Consider the following 6,000-nt stretch of genomic DNA (forward strand, 5'->3'; position numbering starts at 1 on the left):
GTGTACTCTATCTTTGGAAGCATTTCAATGATCTTACAGTCAGAGATCTGAACTATTACTTCAGGACTTTCCTCCTGTGCCCAAAGCACACAAAATGCAGGAGAGCACCATCAGGCAAGGATTGGAAGATTTCCCTGGGGAATATGTATTACATATATTGCTAAACGTTTTAGCAATTGCTAAAGTTAAATATTTTGAATTATTTGGGTGGCCTGTTAGTGGTACATGACCTTCAAGCAAATGAAACCTACGATGTCATAGAGAAATATATACTCCTTGTGCAGAATAGGTATAGTAAAACTACTTTTCCAGAATAATTGCCAGAGCCTGTAACGTTCTGCAATTAAAAACAACATTTGCTGGACTATTGTGTAAGTAAATACAAGGAATTTTGTGGATTTTTTGGCTTTATTGTGTGGAGAAAATTAAAGAAAGATTTTTTTTTCTCTAAATTTAATAGCTTTTTAATTCTCTCTCTGAACATACAGATCCCAGGCCCGAAAATGACAGTTTTCTCTCATACCCTTCTTGGGTTTGAAAGCTCTATGTCATCAAATTTAAAGTACCACCTCCTTTCAGGAGACACTTCTGAGGTTACAGAAGTCACTACAATTATATGGTGTGATGAGCAAGGGCACATCTTGATTATTTACATATTCGTTGGTGGTTTATATTTAAGTTACTAGGCCCTTAATTTCATTCTTAAGCAAAGGACTGCATACATGAACACAGTGTGAAATGAGCCCAACTGGTTCTTTGCATATCAGGGGCTATATACACCCTCATGCACATGTTCTTCATAAGAACCCAGAATCAAGATGGGTATCATTGTTACAGGCAGTCATTCAAACGTGTTAATACTTTTGTTCCACTGTGAAGCTCAGAGTTATCCATAGATCCTTTCATTTCACTTTGAACAATGTTGCATCATACCCCCTAAACAATAACATCTCTATATACAAATAAATATTGAGCTCAGTATAGAACAATTCACAGTACCATTCCTTCTCAGAAAATAATACCACCTATCAATAATTAAAATCAAATATAAAATATGAAACAAGAATTGATTAAAGATAGATCTGTTTCAGAAATTGCATGTTATTAGCTGAACCTCTATGTTCTTAGCATAACATATAACAAATACAATAAAATGCAAGTCATGTCTCTTAAAAAGGAAAAAGGCAATTGGGGATAAAATTATAATTTAATCTAACAATGTATTTATCTATTTTATAATTTATCCTCAGAAAAAGTTCTATTTTGTGTTTTGTTATAGTCTGCAGTCTGCAACAATTTCCTCAACAATCGTATGAGTACTGCAGCTGATTTCTGAGAGAGCTTCTTCTATTTACAAATTGCATCCCCGCACAATGTGAAGAGAAGCATAAGCTAATGAAAATTTAAAATACCTGCCTCATTAAGGTGTTTTTAATCTCAGCCTCTTTCGTACACCTTGAATAGAACAAGTGTTGTTAGCATCGCTTTAGCATTTAATGCATGGGTTGGAGTCCATAAAAAATATATATATACATACCAAAAATGAAGAATTGTGTGCAGAAAAATTTCAAAATGTTAGGAAAATAGAAAGAACTGGCTGGGGGGAGAGAATTACCATGGCTGCACATTGCTCCAAATCTTGAACATTTTAACCAACTTTCATTGAGACAAATCTCCCTTTGAAAAAATTTGAACCAAAGAAAGGACTTAGAATTTTTTCCGCTTGTTGCTTAAAGAAATACAATAAATTTCAAATTCATTTTATAGACACATGGACTCTTATTAGTCAGTGGTATCCAGTGTCAAACCACAGTAGTTTGTCAAAGAGTTGTTTTTGCTTGACAGTTGGACCAGATCATCTTAGGGGTCTTTTCCAACCTTTATGATTCTATGATTCATGCATAAAAACAGGATCTTGAAATGACAATATTGACATTTATTCTCCTCAGCTGGAAGTCAGTGTCCACTGCAAGGCTGTCAAGTTTGAATCTATTTCTCATTTCTGTGTCTTTGGAAATGCTACACTGATCAATGCATGTATGGTGCAGTTGTTGTGTAAGTAACAGTGTGCTGAAATTGTACCAACATTCCTAAGAAGCCAGACCTGACTAAATCCTCCTGACAAGAGTAATTACCTATTTAACAAACTTAACAGTCTACTGCAACATCTAGGATTTTTGCTAAGATAGTTGGCGTAGAACATTCATAGCAAGCAGAGCCATATATATTTTCAGTAGACAGATTTAATTAGTAAACTGCTCAAACTAATTGAGATTATGGAGATTGAGATTATTTTGACTACCAGACAGAGAAGCAACTGAGGGACATGAGTTGGTGGGCATGGTGGTGATTGGTTGATGGGTGGAATAGATGATCTTTTCCAACCTTAATGATTCTATGGTTCTATAAGCTCTGCAAGCAAGCATAGGTTTCTGGACTGCTGTCCCGTATGCTCCCAGACATCCTAAAGCTGGTGTGCTGGTGGGTACAGCTGGCTCATTTCAGTATATGCTGAATATAAGAGTAGGATCTTCAGCTCTTGTTTTCATACTCTTGTTAACACTACTTGGCACTGCAGTGCTTCTGCAAGGCAGGCATTTCCCTGTCACTCAGTGCTCTTAATCACACTGAGATTCAGAGCACTGACAGCTCAGGCACAGCATTATCTCAGATAGAAAGTCTGTTACTTTTAACGCTATGCATTTAATTTACAGATTTGTGTTGTAAAGATTCTGTTCAAGACAAAAGAAAATATGCAAAAAATGCTGCTTTTTCTCAAATGCCTCTCATTTCTATGAATACCTAGTGGTCAAAGTGAGGACAAAGACAGTGACTTGTGTAGCAGAGGCATATCAACTTGCAAAGACCTTCAATGAAAGGAGTTTAAACATCTGATTTTTAATGGCAAGTTCTCAATGCTAAGAAAATTATTTTCACAGCAATCTTCATCAATGTCGAGTTTCACACCCTCAGAAAGGATATTATAGAACACTGAAAATGCACACCAATTGTAGCCAGTAGCCAGCTTCCTAAAATACTGAACAAAACTAGTGAAATTTTGGACAGAGGAAAAGAAAACTTTTCTGAATAGTATGTTCAGCACCCATTCACGTTCTCTGAATTGTAGCTTGGTAGAAAAAAAACACAGTGAGAAACAATTAAATAAATATTCCCTATTTCCATGTAATCTTTTGAGGCCTCATTATTGAAAAATTTTACATGCTATTTCAAAATATATATATGTAACTAAATGGCATTTCAATAAGTTGAAGACAAGCTCTGCTTTAATTTGCATCTATACAAAAATAAAGCAATTTAATAGTGCTTTTAGTGTAGCTGATAATGCAGTTCATTATTGCAGTTAATGCTTTGGGCTCTCTTGACCTATAGATAATCAGAGTGGATTTGAACAGCAGCCAGAAACAGAACATGAACCTCTGAGGCATCTCCCCCTGTGGTCTGGAGAACAAAACTGTGATCTTTAAGGACAGATGTAAAGAAGAAAAATTGTATTAGTTGTGATTCCTGAGCCACGTCCCCTGAACTCGAGTGATGCATTCAATCCGTTCTGTCAAAACAGGAAAACATTCTGGGGTCCTCTTTCCTCCTACTCTTTCTCCCAGGCAGAACCAGAAGTGCTTTGGGCCACCACTGCCCTTTGCCTTCTACAGCAGCTCCCTTTGTTTGCCACTGGCACCACAACAGGGAGAGATGCAGTGTGCTTGTTTGTTTGCTTGTTTGTTTTTAATTTGTCTTGTGGCCACAGAATTTTTGGTACACTCAAATCATGTTTTCAAGTGTAAGTATTTATTTTCTTGGTCATAAGTGGCTGTGACTTTCCCTGCAACCTCCTCAACACACACAAAGTATCTTCTGAATCCTAGGGCTTCAAGATATCTAGGTCTTGGGAGACATCTGTTTAACGACTATCACTACATTATTTCCAACAGAAAGTAAAAATCTAAAGTTATGGTATGTTTTTTTGAGCAGGATTTTCATTGTTCTGGTGGAAACAGGGTAGATGTGGAGCACACCACATCTATTATAACTTAAAAAGAGGAAAACCCAAGGGACTAACATTCAAAAGCATCAGCTGAATTGATTTATACACTGCTGTGGTCTATAAGCAACATCTTAAAAATATTAATTTTTCACATTTTCAGCCACTAATAAAGCAATTAGCAGAACTCAGTATCCAAGTGACATTTTACAAATTAGTGATTCACTCTTGTAAAGTTATAGAAATGCATAGTAAATAAATCTTGATTTAAATGGGATCAGGAAATCACTTTGTCCTGGATTATGTTTAATCAGCACTTGTGGTTTTAGAAACAGAAGTGCTGAGAAAATGACTATCCTCTGCATCAGTCTAGCTTTTACCCTGTAAAGTAATTTTTTATTCCTCCATGAAATTACGCAAGGATAATACATTTGAAAAGACAGCAGACATTAAGTGACAGAAATAATGGCAATGTGCGCATGAAGAAAGGCTGAAGTTCCTTCAGTGAAATTCAATTTCTGCAAAATATTTCAGTTTTTACATACTCAGAAATAATCCCTTACCTCACTGGAATAACAGCAGGATAAGCAAAAAATATCCAGGGCTCACTGCCATACCCACTGCACTTAGAGAGCCGGCTTCCGGTATCTGTGCTGGGTGACATTCTTTGTGTAGACAGCTCTGTATCACAGTAAACACTGAATTATAAGATTTTCACATTCAATCTCTTGAGTAAAATCGGAAGCCTTGTTTTATATATTACCTAAATATATTTGGTAACAAATTTGAAGAGAAATTCTGTCCCAGTTAATCTGAGCATACCTATGGTTTTGCCGCACAGAATTCCATCTCCTCCAAGCAGTTTCACTGACAGGAGAACTGCTTTCCATCAGGCAGCCAACCACTTGCATTTTCCAAGAGAAGAATATTGGAAATCTTGATTTTGTCTCGCCAATGGAGTGTAAACACAGATCAGTAAGAAAGCTTTGGCTTATTATTCAACTTCCTCACAGTGTAGAGCTATGACAACCTCAGGTTTAAAAAATGAAAGCCAATCAAAACCAGTACTGTTTCATTTTCATCACACCTTTTATACACAACCCTGCTCACCAAGGCATAGGTGTTTTCCACTCAGCTACTTCTTTGACAAAACTCAAAACAATTGATTCTACACATCATTTTATCTTAGCTAATTTGCTAAACATGCATGGCTCTGTATTATGCATGGAAAGAGTACCTTTTGGTAACACCTCAAAACACAAACTCTGCACTGGGACCCAGAAAGGACAAAGGTATCGAGCATTATTTCTACTGAACAGAAACAGAAAGAGTAGAAACAATAGGTTCATAGTCTCAAAGGGAGGAACTTGTAGTCTGCCAAGGATGAAAGTAGAAGCAATTGACCATAAACAGGAGAATTGCAATGAAGCTGTGGAAGGTCTGGAGCACAAGTCTTAACGGGAGTGGCTGAGGGAGCTGGGATTGTTCAGTCTGGAGAAGAGGTAAGACCCTAACCCTACAACTCCCTGAAAGGAGGTTGTGGTGAGGTGGGGGCCAGCCTCTTCTCCCAGGCACAAACCCCATTAGAGATAACAGTGTGGGTCTTCAACTCCTTCATACAGGCCTGCAACTGCTGGGTAGGTGGCATCTCATCTGCAGCAGCCATTGGGTCCCACCCAACAGCTGCAGAGGGCAGTGGGCAGCATTCCCAGCAGGTCAGGGCAGGTTGGCATCAATGTGCTTAGGAATCAGGAGTGCAAAGGCTAACACCCAGGAATTTATAGCTGAGGAACAGAGCAGTATGTACAAAACCTTTTTTTTTTTTTTTCCTCAACAAAAGTCCACCATTTATCTTTGCATGGCAAGGAGAACCTAAGGGAATACAAGTCAGTTTGTTTTCTTGCACAACTACACTGCATTTTGTAGATTAATTTCTAAATCTATCCAGGCATCTTCTTTCAGGTAAGCTGGTCTGGAGGCAGTCTTCAAAGCTGCCATGC

The sequence above is a fragment of the Numida meleagris genome, chromosome 2 (genome assembly GCF_002078875.1).
Source record: "Numida meleagris isolate 19003 breed g44 Domestic line chromosome 2, NumMel1.0, whole genome shotgun sequence".
Lineage (NCBI taxonomy): Eukaryota > Metazoa > Chordata > Aves > Galliformes > Numididae > Numida > Numida meleagris.